Source organism: Cimex lectularius, unplaced genomic scaffold, assembly GCF_000648675.2.
Source record: "Cimex lectularius strain Harlan isolate CLEC.00 unplaced genomic scaffold, Clec_2.1 scaffold288, whole genome shotgun sequence".
NCBI lineage: Eukaryota > Metazoa > Arthropoda > Insecta > Hemiptera > Cimicidae > Cimex > Cimex lectularius.
In genome coordinates, this window is record NW_019392933.1 from 306,982 (window position 1) to 327,602 (window position 20,621).

The 20,621-nt window shown below is 33.8% G+C and overlaps 1 protein-coding gene across 2 annotated transcripts in view; it reads left to right on the top strand.

The window, feature by feature from the left end:
• The first annotated feature begins 16,380 nt into the window (after positions 1-16,380).
• The window catches only part of LOC106673236 (heterogeneous nuclear ribonucleoprotein Q), a 30,760-nt gene continuing 26,519 nt past the window's right edge, over positions 16,381-20,621 (top strand). Inside the window, exon 1 of one of the 2 annotated variants that reach the window (XM_014405263.2) lies at positions 16,381-16,544. The gene's annotated coding sequence lies outside the window, so the exon portion shown is untranslated. The remainder of the gene's footprint in view (positions 16,545-20,621) is intronic. The other variant, XM_014405265.2, reaches the window with a different exon arrangement.

Sequence of the window (20,621 nt, forward strand, 5' to 3'; positions counted from 1 at the left end):
CTAGGATCCAAAAACCTAGTGTCACCAAAAAACGATTTTCCAATTAAATCTTGGCAAAATTCATTATAAAATCTAATTACACAAAGTACTGATAAAAATCAAACCTTTGGTTAAAATCTGATGACAATCTTCGTTACAGATGTGTATTAATTAATGAATCACCATCTCCCAAAGAGGTAAAAATTATAAACGGCGAAATAAATAATTTCTCATATTTAAATAATAAATAATTGCAAATTAAAAGCCTTAGTATGAATAAGTAATATTCTAAGTTATATAAATTAAGACTAAGTTTAATTGATTTAAACTGAACGACTCTTAACAGAAAAGGTATGATAAACTATCAGTCTTTCCTCCAAAACTAAAACATTTTTCAATTTTAGATTTTTATTTTTATAGTTTTAAAATCCCTAAGTTAGACTGGCCTAATTGTCCGAACAGCCATAGAACGGTTTTTGATCTATTTTAACTAGGAAAAAAAAACAGAAATATTTATTGTATAATTTAACATGTGTTTTCTTCGAACATCTGCCTAGATCGGTTTTAAAAAAATCAGCTATCCAGTGGAAAATTCAAAAATCAAAACATTAAATTTTTAAGTCATATTTCGGATAGGTTTTGGACCAATGGACCATGGTTAGAAGTTGATGGACTCCGGGTCCGAATAGCTATTGCCAATGTGTGATGTTTGTACTGATAAGCCACTTGATAACGTACTCGGCTTTCTTCTTCCTCGTCTACCTCACGACGTACTTCCTATTGTGCTATATTCATGACTCGTTTGTTACGGAATGAAGTTGTTGCACATCTGTGGAAAGCCAACTGGAACTGGCACTCCCCGGTGGAAAACTTAACTGTAAGAAACAAATAGAACCCTACGTCTTCAAGAGACACTGCAGGTAAAGTTAAAAAATCTTACATCTGAGATTAGGATTTTTTAAAATATATACATATTTTTTGCTTACATGTAAGGCATGGTAGGCTTAATTTTAATGTAATATGGTTTGTTCTATAAAAAACTCCCTAATTCCCTAACTACTCTCTAACCACACGATTATAATTAGTACAACTCTATATTTTAAATTTACTAGTATTTTGGGTCAAAAATAAGTAATAAATGCCGTGCTGAAATTTGCATAAAAGACTATACTTTTCCTTAATCAACTTTTATACAACAGTTCTATTGTTGAATTTTTTTGTTTGCATTATATAATAGTTTAAGTTTTAAGTTTTTACCATGGTTACCATTAGACTTCAGCACAATCAAAATTTTTAGACGTGAAAACGTATCGATTGTATAATAGGTAATCTGAAGAAGCGAGGTCGGCAGCCTTTTCTGCGAAAAGGGAATGCGAAATAATTGTCCTCGTTTGATAAACTAACTCACATTTCCTCTCTCTCTCGATCTCTCTCTCTCATTCTCTCTCTCTCTCTCTCTCTCTCTCTCTCTCTCTCTCTCTCTCTCTCACAAACACACACACAAAAAAACACTCACTCTCTCACTCTCTTCCATGCGACCTAACTATGCATAATTAAATGAACCATACCAAAATCAAACACCCTCATTCTCTCCCTATAAGAAAGCTCTCTCTCTCTCTCTCTCTCTCTCTCTCTCTCTCTCTCTCTCTCTCTCTCTCTCTCTCCCTTTCTCTTTCTGTCTCTATCTATCTATCTATTTATCTATCTATCTGTCTTACTCTCTCTCTCCCACTTTTTGTCTTTCTTCACACTCTCTCGTCCTCTCTCTCTCTCTTTCTCTCTCCCACTTTTTGTCTTTCTTTCACTCTCTCTCTCTTTTTTCTTTATATTGTTTTCCTCCAGTTCATTTTTAACTAAATAATATATTTAATATCGTAATTAAAGTTTGTTGATCGCAAACGTCCTAATTAAACGAATGGCTTTTGCAAACTTCAATCCCACATTTTATCACAGTATTTAGTATAAACTTCTGCTGCTGTGCATAAAATAATATATTTTTAAATTAAGTGCAGATTGCAGTATAGTGTATACAATGTTTGGATTTATGCTGGGCTTCCAGGATTGAAAAAATTACTTTAAACATATCAGACTTCATACGGACCATTTAGCAAAATTGGGCCAAATTATAAATTTTGATGCCATAATTATAATTCGCACGGCACTGTTGATGATATTAGTAGTTAGTTACGTATTTATAAAACATATAAAAAAGCTAGTTTTTGTATTGTGGAAAATCGGTGTTAGAACAGAATTTTTTTCAGCGGTCTCCGCGCGCTTCAAATTTTTATTGTTATTTATTTTCATTTTATAACACTTTCTAGTAATTTTTATGTAAAACTTGTGATCAACTATTTATTCAGATTTCGCTAGTTTAAACCATGGTATCTTTCTTACCTTCCCATATTAAAGTTGAAAGTTTTGATTCGTCCTTAATTTCTTTTTATATTCATTGATGCTATTTATTCTTGGAGTTGGTTAAAAAGTTGTTAACGGTATTTTAAAATAAATAATAATCAATTAATCGTCTTTTTTATCTCTCTTTAACTCTCTCTCTTTAACTACCCTTTTTTCTTCCTAACACACACACTCTCTCTCTCTTTCTCTCTCTAGACCTTTCTACCTTCTTTCCCTCACTTTATTTATCTTTCTCCCTTTCTAACTTCTATATTGTTTCTACTTTCTTTTTAATAAATTTCTCTCTCTCTCTACCTCTATCTCTATCTATCTACCTTTCTTTCTATATCTCACTCTCAACCTGTATTCGTTTCACAGGCCAAATCTTTTTTTTCATTTCGTCTTTTTTTATCTATCTCTCTTTAACTCTCTTAAAACCCTTTTTATTCCTAACACTCTCTCTCTCTCTTTCTCTCTCTATACCTATTTACCTTCTTTCCCTCACTTTTTCTAACTTTTTCAAACTCCCATTCGCTCTCTCTCTCTCTCTCTCTCTCTCTCTCTCTCTCTCTCTCTCTCTCTCTCTCTCTCTCTCTCTCTCTCCCCCCCCCTTTTCCACTCGTTCTCTCTACATCTATCTATCTTTTTTCCCTCATTTTATCTTTCCCTCTTCCCTTTCTATCTCTCAATATTATTTCTATTTTTCTTTCTAAATCAATTTATCTCTCTCTTTCTCTTTATTTCGCTGGCTTTCTCTATCTATATAGCTATTTCAATTTCATTTCGTTCACCAACTCGCAGACCAAACCCCATCATCTACTATCTCAATTTTGTTTTTCCTCGTTTTTCATTCAGAAATGTTCAATTCAAAATTACACAAATGTTGGTTAGGGATGGTTTTATATATATACTAGGGTGGAATAGTTGTAGACGAAGAAAAAAAGACATAGAATGCAAATATGCAAATTTTAAAGTCGACTACCGCTGGGAACATTGAATCGGTTGGGTGCATTCTGAAGTCACCTCGTCAATAGGATAACCCGTTGTAAAATTAATAATAGGTCGGTTGATCAGCTATCGGGTTGCGCAACCGTGCCGACAGTCAATAGGGGAGGGCAGCCTGTTGGGAACGGCAAATAATTTGCATACATTTTCTATTAGCAATCTTTGAATCGCGCAGCTTCTCCGTGTCCGTTTGCAGGCCCGGATGATAAATGGATCTGGGGAAGGAAGGGACGACCGCTGGACATTGCAACAAATTGTTGGAAGGGGGTGGGAGCGAATAAATGTCTTGTTTTCCACTTTTAACGGCTTTAACAATAAAATGGTTCCCGTTTATTGTCAGTGATTTAATTTAATAAATTTTGTAGAATTAATTGTTACTGAAAGTGCTGTTTCGTTATTTTAAACACTAATCGTAGTTCGAAAGAAACTGGCATCGACTTTAGTTCAGTTTTCTCGTTTCATATCATTTTAGTCTATCAGGCGCGTTTCCATTTCGCTATATCCATTCGTAGGTGTATGTTATTTCTTTTTAGTCGAGTCCCTATTATAGGTTCATAAAAAATGGTATGGCTGCTTCTAACTGGTGTATAAGCTGTTGTTAACATGTGTGTTCATGATTTGTTTTGTGTGTCGATGTGTTGTGGTTGTACATTTCTAAGTTTTCACAAGTATTTTTCAGTATTTTTTTCGTGGAGTAATTTAAATCATATCCTTAATTATATCGTTAGTTAAGGTTCGTACAATATGTACCTACTGGGTCGCTCTTGAAGATGCTTCTGTCTTAGTAATTTACAAATTGTGTTCGCTGCTTTCAGCAATTTTTTTTCATCTAGTTTCTTAAATAGACTTGTCTGTACTTTTATTTTCCTTTGTTTGTGGACGTCTGGTTTTCATGTATCGTTTTACTATCGGCAAGCCGCCTGTTGTGTGATATGTCTGTAAATAACAAAATTATTTATCATTATTTTTAAGAACGCAAACAATAATAGTAAATAACGTAATTTCTTTTTATTTTTTATGTAATATATAGTTATAATGTTCAAGGATGATCGTTAATTATATATTGGACATAATTTATGAAAAGATGGATTCTTAAGAAAAGCAGGAAAGTTTCTAAAAATCTGATGCTTCCTTTCGGACTATTTTTTGATTCTTAATAATGATAATTGATTATTATTATTTATTTTAAAATGCCGTTAACAACTTTTTAACCAATTCCAAGATTAAATAGCATCAATGAATATAAAATGAAATTAAGGACGAATGAAAACTTTCAACTTTGGAACCTTGGAAGGTAAGAAAGATACCACTGTTTAAACTAGCAAAACCTGAATAATTAGTTGATCACAAATTTTACATAAAAATTACTAGAAAGTGTTATAAAATGAAAATAAATAACAACAAAAATTTGAAGCGCTAGGAGACCGCTGAAAAAAATTCTAACACCGATTTTCCATAATGAAAAACCTAGCTTTTTTTATATGTTATATAAATACGTATACTAACTACTAATATCATCAACAGTGCCGTGCGAATTATAATTATCACATCAAAATTTATAATTTGGCCCAATTTTGCTAAATGGTCCGTATGAAGTCTGATACGTTTTAAAACGGAGCTAGGTGTTTAAAGTAATTTTTCAATCCTGGAAGTATAAATCCAAACATTGTATACACTATACTGCAGTCAGCACTTAATTTAAAAATATATTATTTTATGCACAGCAACAGCAGTTTTTACTAAATACTGTGATAAAATGTGGGATTGATGTTTGCAGAAGCCATTCGTTTAATTAGGACGTTTGCGATCAACAAACTTTAATTACGATATTAAATTATTATTTAGTTAAAAATGAACTGGAGGAAAACAATATACAAAAAAGAGAGAGAGAGAGTGAAAAAAAGACAAAAAGTGGGAGAGAGAATGTGAGAAAGAGAGAGAGAGAGAGAGGACGAGAGAGTGTGAAGAAAGACAAAAAGTGGGGGAGAGAGAGAGAGGGAGGGAGTAAGATAGATAAATAGATAGATAGAGAGAGAGAGAGTGAGAGAGTGAGAGAGAGAGAGAGAGAGAGAGAGAGAGAGAGAGAGAACGAGAGAGTGTGAAGAAAGACAAAAAGTAGGGGAGAGAGAGAGAGAGAGGTAGGGAGTAAGATAGATAAATAGATAGATAGATAGATAGAGAGAGAGAGTGAGAGAGAGATAGAGAGAAGAAAGAAAAACCTAATAAGTAGTTTCGTGAGTTATACTACGCTTGCTTTTAGTGAACATTACCTCAAATAATAAAATCAATTTTATAATTAAATAACTTAATATATCAGCTTACAAGACGTTTAAATTTATATCTGTAGAAAACAAAAACATCCGAAATAACGGATAATAATTTTACGTTACCAATGAAACTTTAAATCCTGATTTTTGCCGTAAAAACATACTATTCAAATAATTTCCACCATAATTTTAATTATTAAAAAAAAACTATTTAACTAAATAAAGCACGCTAAGTACAAGGTACAGGCCAGCTAGGCCCTTTATATGCTTGTTTCAATTGCTTTTCTGTTCTGAAGTATACGATAAAAATATTTCATATTCCTGCTTACCTACAATTATTTTAAACAAATACCGGCCGATGATTATAAATTAACAATTAATTTGTTACATTTGCCAATATTTAAGCCAAACAACAGAGATATTTTTGGGTAAAATGATCAAAAATAAAACCATAAGAACCATTAACAACTTTCAGATGATTGTAGGTGAGAATTTTAAATTTGGATGTTTTTATTTATAATTTTTTTCTTTTGATTTTTGTAGGGATTCTTAATCAATTTTTTCACCTAACCTATTGTTGTAACCTATTGTTTCTCCTTATTAGTTTACTTTTAACAGGGATTTATTAAAAAATTTAAAAATTTATTTTACGACAGTCTGTTTTAAAATATGAAAATATTTCAAAAATGATACTAATTTACACCAACTCTTGGCTTTGAAAGAAAGTGCCCTTTCACCCGAAGTGGTACAGGGTTGACTCCGCCGGCGGCAGTTGACTAAGGCCAGAAACGGAAAAACGAAAAAACGTACTTTTCCGGATCGAGGGATTATGCTGATCAGTTGGCTCTTTAACTCCCCCCCTTTGGGTATCCTATCAAAGCAGGCGCAAAAAAAAGCCAAAAGAAAAAAAGCCTGAATTTCGGGCGGAGGGAAAAATCAGATATGAAGAAAAAAAGCGAGACCAGTTTCGGCACCCCATCCTACTGGACGAAGGACGATCTAAATCGTTTTTGCCACGCGGGATGGGGGCTGAGAATTCCTCGTCTGTTTCGAGTCCGAAGGGTGAAAATAAAAGGCGGGATAGCTACATTTTTGAGTTTGGACTTTGCTTAAAAACCCTAAACTCCTTAAATATTAACAACAAACAACACTCCGTTAATTTTTTGTTTAATTAAAACTCGTATGTTTTTAATTAAAATTGTCATTTTGGGGGAGTTAAGATAAACTATTTCAATTAAGACATAGATAGCATACACTACACTCAATTTCCAAAAAATTACATGTTTTATTTTCAAATTTTTATTATTATAGATTATTTATCGCAAAATAACTCCAGGATAGTAAAAATTTCTGTTGTATTATTTATTTTCAAATGGTGTAAAGCATTTGAGTCTTTTGTCTTGATGGTAGCGACCGATCGCTTACTCTCATCATTCGGAATTCTGCAGAAAGGGAAAAGTGTAACGGTAACGTCTTGATTTTGTACAATAGATCAAAACCGAGAAATTTAAAACGAGAAGAATCTTTTTCGGATGAACCAGAGGCGAAATGGACAAGGGACGGGACGGTGGCGAGGGAGGTTCAGTGGCGGGAAAAGACGCCCCCAACCCGTTCGAGGGGTTGCCCTGTGAGAACTATGACGGGACAAAGGGGTGGGTTGTCCGCATACGTAATGAGGTCCCACGCTCGGCTCCTCCCTCAGGAAGTCAGGGAGATTTCGCAACACCCACCCCTCCGCCGATGCCACCCTCTTCTTCTTCTTCGCCTCGTCTTCTTTCTGCTAAGCCGTCCCACCCCCTTTCCCTCAGCAACATCGCCCCTGTCACCGGCAGGACCACTTGTCCCATCCGAGAGACAATAGGTGATTTAAAAGTGTCTCCCTTCTTTGCTGATTTTCACCCGGCATCTGGCCCTTTTCCCCCAAAACCGAGTAATCGACCTTTGTCCCTTCACGCATTGCATAACAGTAAAGAAAAGATCATAAAAACGGGTTGCACGATCATATAAAATTTGGAAAACACCTTCTGTCATAATACTGACTTACATTTACCACTTCTAACTTGTTTCTAATTTGTAATAGAAAAATCAAACGGAACTTTCAAAACTAGTTTTGATTATGAAGATTTGAAAGCTTTAAAGGGGGAAGCTTTAATCCCACTGTTGTAAGAACACTTTACTATCATAGATCATACTATGTGATGTTTTCTAGTTGTTCTTCATTAGATAAACGTTGAATAAGCATGATATTAAATGGTCCAAAATTGCTTAGAGGTCTGCGAGATAATGGACCTGGGCATTCAACGTTTTGCTACTGCTGTACTAGAAAAATAGGATTAGCAGTTCCATAGTACACTAGTGTTTCTACTACTTCTTCTAAGAAGTAGAAGCATAGTGGTAATGGTAAGATTAATGGTTGATCAGGTCTATAAGAGGGGTAAGGTCTACTTTATATCGTTCTTATTTGACATAGGCAAGATTCGCATAAATTGTGCTTGCATCATGTATCTAATGAAAAACCTTTTATTATTGTTCTTCTTAAACATTAACAGGATAATCTACCTTCAGAATTAGCTCCTCCTCATAGTATTCCTTGAACTATAGTAGGAACATTAGCTGTAAAAGTAGATGCATTAAGGGTAACGACAGTACGATTGGCAGAGATTGGTAAAGCCAATAGGCTGGACGAGGCACGCAATCTAGATTTGCATAATTGGACAGAGTGGTGACTCACCTCCTGCAACTACCAGAATGTCGTCCAAAATTAGCTACTTCTATTACTACAATACTTACTTCTGAATGACTACTACATGTACTATTACTGCTATACGTACTTCGGAAGAAGCAGGACTACAGACTGTACTCCTACTTCAAAATTAGTGATAGCAGAACAGACAGCACGGTTTCCTTTATATCGTTCTTATTTGGCACTGATGATCCGCATAAATTATGCTAGCATTTGCATCAATTGTAAAAAAAGTATAGAGCTTTTTGAATAAACATAAGGGGACTCATCAACCGTCTAAATTAGCTACCGCTTTACTATTTCTTAAACAAAACCAGCCGTAACATTAAATGTAATAGTGTTTAGTAGGCGTAACGGTAGAAGTACGATTAGCAGTGGGTGGTCAATAAGCTGGGCGAGTCACAGGCAAGATTTGCATAATTTCAGAGTGGTGACTCACTCCAACTACTCTTGTGAAACGCATTTTTTTTCCTTTTAAAATAAGCAAATGGCGTCCAAAATGGTCTTCTTCTTATTCTATTTTTTGTACTTCAGCAGAAACAGGGGCAGTAACAGTAATAACAGTAGTAGCAGTAGTAGAAATGATATCACTGAACTGGTGATTGCTATTGCTAACTACTCTACTACTAATACAACTGCACTCCTGTTTCTATTTTTTTATTTTTTATTGATTTTTTAAACGAGGGTTCGCAACAGCAGAGGTTATATTAACATTTTTGAAAAAAACCCATTTGTAAGTATATCGGGTTCGAATGCAGGGCCGCTGGATTCGAACCCGGTACCTTTACCATACAATGATGAGCGCCGTGTCAACACCTAAACTGTTGCGGCCACCGACGTACTCATGATGCTTTTATTCTACTACTTGCCCTGCTTCTAAAATAGGTACCGGATCTTTAACTAATACAACTACCACTAGCACTACTTACTGAACTGCTACTTTAAAAGTAGTAATAGCAGAACAGACTGACGGAAGAATATGCGCGAAAGGAATTTCCCGAAACCAGCGAGAACAGGCGGACCGATAATGATCAAGAATTCAATCTAATATGGTCAGATATAAACATCTTGTCCAGTTTCTTCCACTGTGCTTTTATAATGTTTTCTGAAATATAATAGACAATTTTGCTTTGCGGATTCTTGATTAAACTCAATTTCTACCTGCAATATATCCATATTGGTGGAGGGGCTTCTATATTTTTCATGCCATTGTTAATTTTACTATATGTACAAACGGTTTTTGCTTTTTGACGATAGTAATTTGAAATAATTTAATAACGTTTTTGGTCAAACGTTTTTACAACTTTTGGAAATTTTCCGTTGAACCACAATGGGAGAATACACTGCACATTACTAAATAAACTGCTTAACAAATCGATAGTGTTCGATCGTTAACGTATACTTAATTTTAGTTTTTATTTTCAGGCTGAAATTGAGTGGAAAACGTTTGCACTTTAAACAGATAATGCGTTTGGTTGTCTTTTGATTAAAAAAGAATCAAAACAGAATTCCTGGTATGGTCGAAAATCAATTTATCCTATAAATCTGTATTGAAAAATTTTGAGCAAAGGGAAGCACCTCTAATGGATAATTTTCTTTGTAGGCCCTGTCGAAGAATCTTTTTTCCCATAAGGTTTGTTGTTAGGGGTGCAGTTAAATCCTAGATGGGGTGGCAACAGGTTTCACGAAACGTGTTTCGCATATCCCGAGTGAGCATAATGATCTCTGCCCCCACGTATCCGATGCCATCTTTTACACAATCCAACTAAGATTTATTACAGTTATCGATTAAAGCTTAAATAAATCAGGAGAGGCCGGTTCTCATCCGACCCCCGAGTAGCACCGACGAGTGGTTTTCGTGAAACGGTTTTTCCATCTGACCATTTACACCCTAGTTTTGAAACTGGCTTTTGTTTGTTGTTTACGTTCTCCTTTGAAAGAGAGACTCCCATTACCTTTTGTCCTTTAGAAATATTTATGGACCCTGGTCATCAGGTTTTTTGTTTTTCTCAAAAGAAGGCTGAATAATGATTATAACTCGAATAAAGGAATAGGAGGATTTAAAAAATGCATTCAGCCAAACATAAAAATGACCTAAGAAAAAAAATCATATTGAACCTTTAAACAAGAACATATCAGACATATCTCGTCCGTTAAAAGAAGGAAAAAAGAACTGGAATTTTTTAAAATCATGCAAACTCTTCTGAAACCAACTATAAGCTCTAAAAATTAATTATTTTAATGTTTTATTATTAGTTTATTTCGAATAACTTTAGTTTCATATTTTTTTTTAAATTTAAACACAAAACTATATACAATAAACAGTCCCGTTTCCTTCAAAAATTGCAACAGGGGGACCCAAATACTCGCTGCCATGCTCAAACACAGTTCTACTATCGGGATTGCATGCCTACTCGCTCTCTATACGGAGCCAATGACACGATTTAATTATGCAGGACGCATTGAAAAACTTTTTTTCTTAGTCGGGTGAGTTTGGTCACACTTCTTCTCAATAATACTAGATTAATTAACAATTCAAAATTATTAGTACATTCTGTTTATAATTAACACATTGAAGGGAGGGGCTTTAAACGATGGGATCTGTAGGACAATATTTGGGCAAGACTATTAGGATGATGGGAGAGTTTAATTTGGAACTTTGTATATTTTTGGATAAATGAAATTTTAGGGTCGTTGTAGAGGGTAGTAATGGACACATACACATAAATACATAAGTTGTTTATGAGGGCTAACAATTATATCAGATATTTAATATGCGTAATCGGTGTTGGAGAAAGATCGAGAACTCCGACACCCTGCTTGATTTAATAGCATGTAAATAGAAAATAAAGTTTTTAAGAATAAGTGTGAATGTTTCTAGGCATAAAAAAAACGTTGGGGCTGAAATAAACTACTTGTTGACAGTACTTGTTAGTTCCCTGACTCCAAAAGCCGAGGTTAGCCGCAAGTCATAAGCTCAGTTCTGTGCATACGTGCATGTTAATGTGGTGTTGAGCATAAATCGTTCAATCAATCTTTAGAATAAATAGCTCATTTTGAAAAAAGAGATTTATGCTCTTCTTTGATTAGATAGATTAATTAGTAATATTAAATTATTATTACATAGTATTGGGTTGTCCGGAAAATAATGCAGGATTTTGGTATTAAACAAAAAAAAAAAGAAACTAGTTATTTTAAAGCAATGTTCTTTAATCAAAATAATTTCCCATACTCTCAATACATTTCTCCCAACGTGTTGGTAACTTATTAATTCCGTCTGAGTAGAATAGAATTTTTAGAATTGATAAAGTCAATATAAATGCATTTTCCAGTTCCGTTTGATTTTTGAATATTATGTGTTGTAAGTAGTGGTCCAGGTGTCTAAAAAAATGGTAGTCAGTAGGCGAGAGGTCCGGAGAGTAGGGGNGAAAAACATTTTCTTTATCGTGCCAACGTTTCGATCTTTATTGAGATCATCTTCAGGGCCTGGGATTTACAAACATTGTTTACATATAACAATTACATTTTGGATGTGGAAAAGTGAATTTATACAATGCAAAATTTTTTTTTTATATATTCAATCAAAGTATTTCTACTTACTCAAAGTTTTTGTCTTCTGTGTAATCACCCCACACTTAAATAAATAATTTTATTAAATGCTAAACATGTTTTTATGACATGTTTGGCGGATTAATAAATAAAATAAAATATTGATAATGGACAATTTGTTTTAAATCATCTTTTGAATATTGTTTTTCCCTACAATCTGCCTTGAATTTTATTTGTTCCTTTTCTGAACTACCGCCATTAATATTAATTTATTGACTAACAAGAGTAAAAATGAACGAATAATTATCATAAAACATCGTGATTAAAGTTTATTCACCTAATATAATTTTTTTCTTACGGATGTAGTACGCAGCCTTTATAGGGGCGGCTCATGTAAATCGGGGATTTTTTTACCCATTCTCAACAAAGGCACACTTGTTGACTCGTTTTCTGCACAAAGCTATTGTACAACTATTATTTAAGATCTCAACACTATTATAAAAAAAATTATGTACCCTATTTTAGACCTGCATTGATAAAAATGCTGTTCTATTTTTCAAAAGATTGTCTTATCTTTCTGGAATATTTGGCACGTCGCGTTTTGTCGATTATAAAAATACAAAGTTCAAATTTAAGCACAGCATGGCTTAAAACCACGTGTCCGTGTGGGTTTTTTGTCGTCTTTTTCTACGATGAAAACTCCCAAGTTAGGCCAATACTTCGTAAAAAATTGTGTTTTTATTTATGTTAGGGATTTTCTGTTGGATATACAGCTCTCTCGGGGTTTAACGGAATTCAAGGCTGGGGTACAGATGAAGTAAGGCTATTGTAAGGCATAGTTGTAGTCCGTTTAGGGCCGACAATGGACAGAGGGGGGACCGGAAGCTGGATTGCACGCCCGCTGGGCCGGTGCATTATTGCACATAGAAGTGCATTGTAAATGCAACCCCCTTCTGCATCGCCCCTTCGCATTTTTTACCATCCCGAAACCCTTCCTTCTTACCTCCGAGGGAATAATCCCATCCAGCCAACGATTCCTTCCTATTTTTATGAATATTAACTATGTGAAAAGTAAGTCATTTCCATTTTTGTAGAACTCCTTATGACGCGTTATTCAAAAAAAACTTTATTAAGATCACCTTGCAATCTTTAGACATAAAGGAAAACTGTTCCGATTTAAAGAGTGAGAAAATTACAGTTATATATTAACATAGGCAATTTTGAGTCAAGAACTTGCATAACTAGACTAGGTTTAATTAATTGGGCTTATTTAAGTCTAAAGAATGTATTTTTAATACAATAATAATCAGCACATATAAAAGATTTTAATTTTTGTTTTATTTAAAATCTTTGAGTTAATATTTTGAAACGGATCGTCCAGCATCTCATGGTCAATAACAGTCTTATCCGTTAGCAGAGCATTCATAGTGCACTGGGCGGAGGGTGAGCGGACAATGCATTTTATTTGAATGGACGGATTTGCATAAAATTAATTGATTACGTCCGCAATAACTCCACCCATAAATCTATTATTATTGCCTCCCACCTGGGCGGTTTTTAATATCAATTACACCGCTTTTACCGACGTGGTCGTCAGAAAAGCCAAAACTGTTGGATACAGCTTTGATTGATTTACCCGAATTTCTTGCTTGATTTTATATTATATAAATTAAATTTGCATTTATGTGTTTTGTGTTCGGCTGTGAAGTTTTGAAGGACATTTTCTTATGGATCAAAAACTGGAAAATCTTTACCAGGTTAATTAAATAAGAATTGTAGGTTATAATAGATTTCTACAATTTGATTTTATATAGTTACCAAAAGACTACTAGGTACTCAAATTGCGGTAAGGTTATGCCTGTTATGCTATACAGGGTGATGAGACACCTGCACTGTTATGTTATCAATTAATTCACTTTCACATAGTCGTTAGAATAGACCTCAATTCAATTCTAACGACAGGTGGTGATCGGGGGTTGAGGTGTCCTTTTAGCAGTTGAAGTTGGGTTTTTTCAGGGCCTAGTTGTAGTCGTACATTCTTGCACCATGTGCTTAGGAGGGACACCACGTCCGCGCCGTTGTGATTCTATTGACAGTTTAGTGTTGGCATCAACAAATGCCAGGGCTTCGTACCTTAGTTGTTTAGGGTTTTCAGTACGTCGTCGAATAATATTGGCCATAGGTAAGGCCCGAGCACTGATCCTTGAGGGATCCCCATTTGGGCATCTCTGGTGAATGAAGGCCGTACTCTGGCAATGAAGCGTGTCTTCGCATCCATTGATTTCTTTGAACTTTTTGTGAATTTAAACCCAATGTTTATGCTTGTGTAAAACTGTGACATTCTGAAGGTTAAATTTGTTATAGATAAATACAAAAATTGTATAAAAACATCGCCTAGTACAATATTAGAAATTGAAGGGGGCGTCGGTGGCCGCATCGGTTTAGGCGTTGACACGGCGCTCATCACTGTAAGGTAAAGGTCCCGGGTTCGAATCCAGCGGCCCTGCATTCGAACCCGACATACTAAAAAATGGGCTTTTTTTCAAAAACACCGGCACCCCGAGGGTTAATATAACCTCTGCTGTTGCGAACCCTCTTTCAAAAAGAAAAAAAAAATAATAATAATAAAAAAAAAATAAAATATATATATATTAGAAATTCAGGTTCCAGATTTTTATAACTTGGTTAATATCTAAGTACCAAAAAAGTTTTAAGTACTTTACGACTTTTAGGTATTTAACTTTTTAGGTATTTTATGTATTTTTTGTGGTATAAGCGGTTTTAATCACCTGAATTTTGTGCTAATAATTCAATCCCTATATGTACCACAGTGTTCCAAGGCGAAAAACTTTGCACAACAAGATTTTCTTCTACTTATAAAATATATTTAAATTTGTATGCATTGTTTATGGCTATGAGGCTCTAAAGTTCATTTCTTCATAGATCAATAACTGGATAAAAATTTTACCAGCTGTATATAAGAATTTAGGTTATAACAGATTTACACAACTTTATTTTTGTATCAAAAAATACTCTTAATTACTCAACATGCGGTAATCCGAAGGTCGGGTCTGTTATCCTCTGCTGGGTTATGAGATGCCTGGACTGTTCTAATATCAATTAATAACTCTCACGATCAGGGGTCGGCAGATTTTTTTCTTTTTTTACGACGGTTCGCAACAGCAGAGGTTATATCAACCCTCGGGCTGCAGGTGTTTTTACGGCAGGGCCGCTGGATTCGAACCTGGGACCTTTACCTTACAGTGATGAACGCCGTGTCAACGCCTAAACCATTGCGGCCACCGACACCCCTGGTCGGTAGACTTTGACTTCACGACGATTGATATCCTTGATCTTCTCGTGAATTTATACCCGATTTGTGTGTTTTGTGTAAGGATATGAAGTTCTGAAGTTTAAATTCTTCATAGATCTATACAAAGACTTTGACAGACGATAAATATTTAAAACTACTTGGCGTATAATCTGTTTTATCCGAACTTTGCTCTAATAATTCTAAATAATTCAATAATGCTCAAGCAATTTTTTTTACTCCGAAGGTGCGGGGTCAGGGAAGATGATCGATTGACATTAGTTTTCTATTAAAATGTTAAATTCATTCACTATTCTTCAAAATATAGGATGTTTTCAATCATCTGAATCTATTTTTGTAAAAACACACAGTCCTTGCAGGCGAAATACATGACAAAAACAGCTTTAAATTGACCTGTATAAGCCGTAATCCGAATGTACGAGGTCGGTTTTGCAAGATAAGGAGATTTTAGAATGTTTTCTACTTGTGATGATGCCGGTGTACAATTTTGCAATTTACATTGTATATTTCCGGCCCTTTAGAATTTTCGCCAAAGGAATTTTCTTGCTTCGGTTTGGCTGCCCATACAAGATTATATTTTTTATAAGTTTTTGATTAATAATTTAATAAAGTTACATCGCAAATGACGAATTGTTTGATGAAACGAAAATCAGTGGAGTTTGTCAGAATAGTTTTCCAGACTTAAATTTAAGTGAGGGTTAATCTTCTATTTTTCCTAATAGTTTTTATAATTTTCAAATTATAGGAAATATATTTTTCTACAATATTGTTAGTTTTATATTTATAAAGCCTAATCACTGATATAAAATATCTCTTCTATTTATTCTATAAATCTTTATGTAGTTAAGAATCATAATGTTATTTGATTTAATTATATAAATTTTTTGTGAATCAAGTCAGCAGAATATTTTATAATAAATTCACCATTTTTTTCAGAAGAAGAATGATATGTAGAAAGGACAAAAATGAAAGACAGCGTCAAAGAAGAAAACAGAGTCTCAAAGGGACACCGATAAAACGAACAAAAAACTCGGACCCAATAAATTACAATAAAATACAATAAAATTTATTTCTTTTGTGTTTTATTTCGGCGCGATCGAGTGGGCAGTGGTCAGTTTATAAATTCGGGTTCCCAGTTTTGATGTTTTGTTTGAGGAAATTCGGATTTTGGGCGACATTTCAAAAAAAGGTTTCTTTTCTTTTCCTGTATCTAAAAATTTCAGTGGCTGAACCAATTCCACTACTCGGTAACAGAACCACACAGCGAAGTAATTCGGTGAGTAGCATAATTGGAACAAAAACTTTTGAAATTTTAAATTTCGGTTGTTAGTCTAATATACTAATTGTTTATGATACATCATGTTCTCCACTAAGATCCTTATTGCTATAGAGATTCTCGTATTCTATGTACGAAGCAACATTTTGCTTTAAAATTTAAAAACTTACATTTAACAAAAAAAAAAAAGTTTCAATCCTAGTTATCCAAGACAGCTGTAATATTTCAATTTTATTTTGACTTTAAAAATACCTCTCTGGCACTTTAAATTCTCTATTTATTTAAGTGACATTTCCTACGAGAAAATGGTCGTATCCTTTTTTTAAAATAGTTTGATTTACGCATAAAGTTGTAAACATAGAGCTATAATTAGTACAAATCTTTACTGTTTTAATTACTAACTACCGCTATGTATCGTTTGAATGTCTGAGTTATACTAATCTAGATATAGTAACAGATATATCCTGATCATCCTGACGCCTGTAATGAGAAACCACAAACCGATGACACTTATTCTTAGATAACTCGGGGGCAAACAAAATTTGAAAACTCAGTCGCTTGTCTTACCTTCAACAACTCAAACTGGCCTGATAACAAAGTGAAAAAAAATAGTATCTCAGAGTTGAATAAATATCCTAGTAAATTATTAATATTTTAGAAAGTTAACTGTAAAACGTTCATTTCAGCGAGAGAGAGGAGGGAGAGAGATCAAGAAAGAGATAAAGAGAGAGTGAGAAAGAAGATATATATATAGGGAGAGAGAGAGAGAGAGAGAGAGAGAGAGAGAGAGAGAGAGAGAGAGAGTGAGAGAAAGAGAAACAAAACAAACACACGCACACAAACACCCAAAACACAAGGATATAATAAAATCTGTACTATTCTCCAGAATCCAGCCCAGACAAGTCCCCAGACAATCCAGGCCATTCCAAAACTTTATATTTTTTCTTTGAAAATAAGGCTTTTTGCTGTATGGACGTGAGCATTGTCCTACTGGAATACAAATTAATCACTCGGTATTGTCTCTGAGTACTTGTTAATTGATTTTTATTAATTCTATTTATTAATAGTAATTCAACTAGAAACAAACAACAACAAAAACAATTTGTTTTCTTATTGTAGTCTATGTCCAATACCGTCACACTCCCTCCTCCTACTAACATTTTCAAAAATACCATTTCTTATTTCGGTTCGTCGTGAAACTATACCCTAATAAATATAAACAACCGGTGATGTTAGTTGTTTTTAAGTTTTTTTTTTTTTTACTAAGGAACACTCTGGATCAAGATATGGTCTTGAAGAAAAAAGCAAATTCTGTTGTTACTGCCAATCTTTCGACCTATTTTAAGGTTATCATCAGGGTAAATAATCTTAAGAGATACGGAGAAATACTGTTAGTTTTGGCAACGATAGGACTGAGTCGGTCTTTAAAGAATTTGAGATCGCTTGCAAAAATCTTCCATCTTAAATATGCCAATCTGTAGACATATTTAAGATTGTTTTGCCCTGATGATGACTTGAAAATAGTCTCGATCAAAAGTGTTCGTGAGTGAAAAAGTAGTCGATACTTCTAAAACAGATTTTTTTTAGATCTGAAAATAAGAACTTTCTCTATTCCTCCTTCTAGTTAGATATGGTCACGGCCGAACTGTTCATGGCGTTCTGTATGAACTTTATTTCACTCCTCTGAATGTGCGTAGATGTTTATGACCCTCTTTATGTTTTTTATGCTGGTTGACAGTCCAGCTCTCTGAGCGATTTGGGCAAGCTGTCAAACAGGAATTTGAAGTGACCCTCAAAATCGCTCTTTTTCCCCGGCTAGTTAAGACAGATAACTTACCTGGTATTTTCTTCTTTCTGTAGTCTTTTTGATTATTTCAAAGGGTAGATGTGACTTTCCTACCCCGCCCTGTTTCCTGATATTTCCAAAATCGATAATCTACATTGGTTCAGAAAAAGTCAAACAACTGGCACAACCCATTACAAACTTTACATCGAAAGTAGCAAGGAACATGATTCAATTAAAATTTAGCTGAAAAATTCATTTATGTAAAAAAAAAATTTAACGAAGACATACAATTGTAACGTACAGACAAAATACTAAGGGGGCTATATTTTTGTCCCCAACGTTAAGTGTTCGTGTGTTCACCCCGGATGGCCTATTCTTAGACGGTATTATTATTACAATGTTATGTCACTAGAAAATACAGTTCAACAAAATAGCCCTGAATATATTTATTTTCATGGTTCTTTATTCATTGCTATTTCGTACCATCAAATCCTTAATTATTTTAATTTGTAAATAAAAATGCCTTTCAGATCGAATTTAAAAAATAGTAAAGATTTGTTATATTATTGACAGAAATGCAGATTGCTCTGATCATATGGTATCATGCTTTTCCTTAAAGGTATGTTTCGAAGTGGAAGTTACAAACATGTATCTAATAAAAAATGTAAATCCCAGGCCCTGAAGATGATCTCAATAAAGATCGAAACGTTGGCACGATAAAGAAAATGTTTTTCTGAAACCTACATCACACCAGACCGCATCACACGATTTCTAAATAAAAATCGATTAGCGGTCACTAATCACCACACACTAATAAAAAAAAATTATATAAGTTTATACTCAAAAACACATGGTTTGTCATATGTACATATATAGATATGTAATGTATTATTTTTACACTGTACATTTTTGTAAATCAAAAATCCAGGGTTTCTTGTTCTTTTGTGCGATCTAATCGACAAACCTTCGATTAATTTCATAATTTTTACTACTTACACAAATTGAATGAGACCAAATTTATAACACCCTTCCGGACAGTATACACATAATTATTAAATTATAACAAAGTTATGAATGTAAGTTTTTCTATTACAAGCATGGTTCCTCAAAAAACATCTCTTTTAGAACGTACTCGATCTTCAGTATTGCAATGCATTCTCCTCAATTTTTGTATTCCTTTTCTTCTTTAATTTACAAAATAATCTGTTTTTACCTATTACTTCTCGGCATCTTTCGGCTTTTTCGACATAGCCGTTCTAACGATTAGTTGTTAAAAACCTGCGGTTTAAAATTCTTTCCAGTCAATTTGTTGTCCAAATAATTTAAATTGCCGGTCTATCAGCCAACCACCCTATTGGAAAATTTTCAACGCTTGTATCGGTTTGTAGACAGTATTTTTACTATAAAGTCAATAACCCACGATCGAGAAGGCTAAATGCGAATGTTTTTATGAAGTAACAATACATCGAATCCATCGAAAATTTCCGTATTTCAACATTTCGTTTGGGATAATTATGTTGGGATAAACCTATTGTGTATTACATCTAAGCCACGATAGCTCAAGTAGTAGAGCAGCGGCGTATTTAGCCGAAGGTCGTGTGTTCGAATCCCGCTCATGATACTGACTTTTTTATCTCAACCAAAGACAATTAAAAATTAATCTATTGTGTATTCTTGTGTTTTGAGAGTTCTTCCTTTGAAGATAAAACTTCAATTCTTTAAACATTTGAACAACTTTAAAACCGTGCTCGAAAACACTGCCTTCACAAGGAAATGGCGCAATTTTTCTAGAAAATCTGTTAATTTTATTTAAATTTGAAAGTTCATGACAGCAATAGTTTTAGACATAATTGATTTGACGATACGTAGTAAAATCGAAAAAAAAATTGTTCAATTTATGTCTGCCACTTTCAAACGTCCGTTAAACGAAAATTTTGTTAACAAACCAAAATTATTGTCGTATTTTCTATTTTTCTTATTTAATTTGTTAATCTTTTACGACTAACAAAAGAATATTAACATATACTGAATAAGACGCCATAAAAATTGGAACTTTTATAAGTAAAAAATGTGTTTTTCATAGTTTTGGTCTAAAAATATTATTAATTAAATAATCTAATTAAGAAACATAAATGTATATCAAGATATTGTTTCCTTCTTTGTTGTTATTTTTGTTTGTTTTATTTATTTTTTGCTGGCTAACTGCTAAGGTCATTGCCAGCTCCTCACATAATTTTCATCTCGCGTTTTTGTATTTATTACTTTCCTTATTTAAGTTAGATTTTATTTAT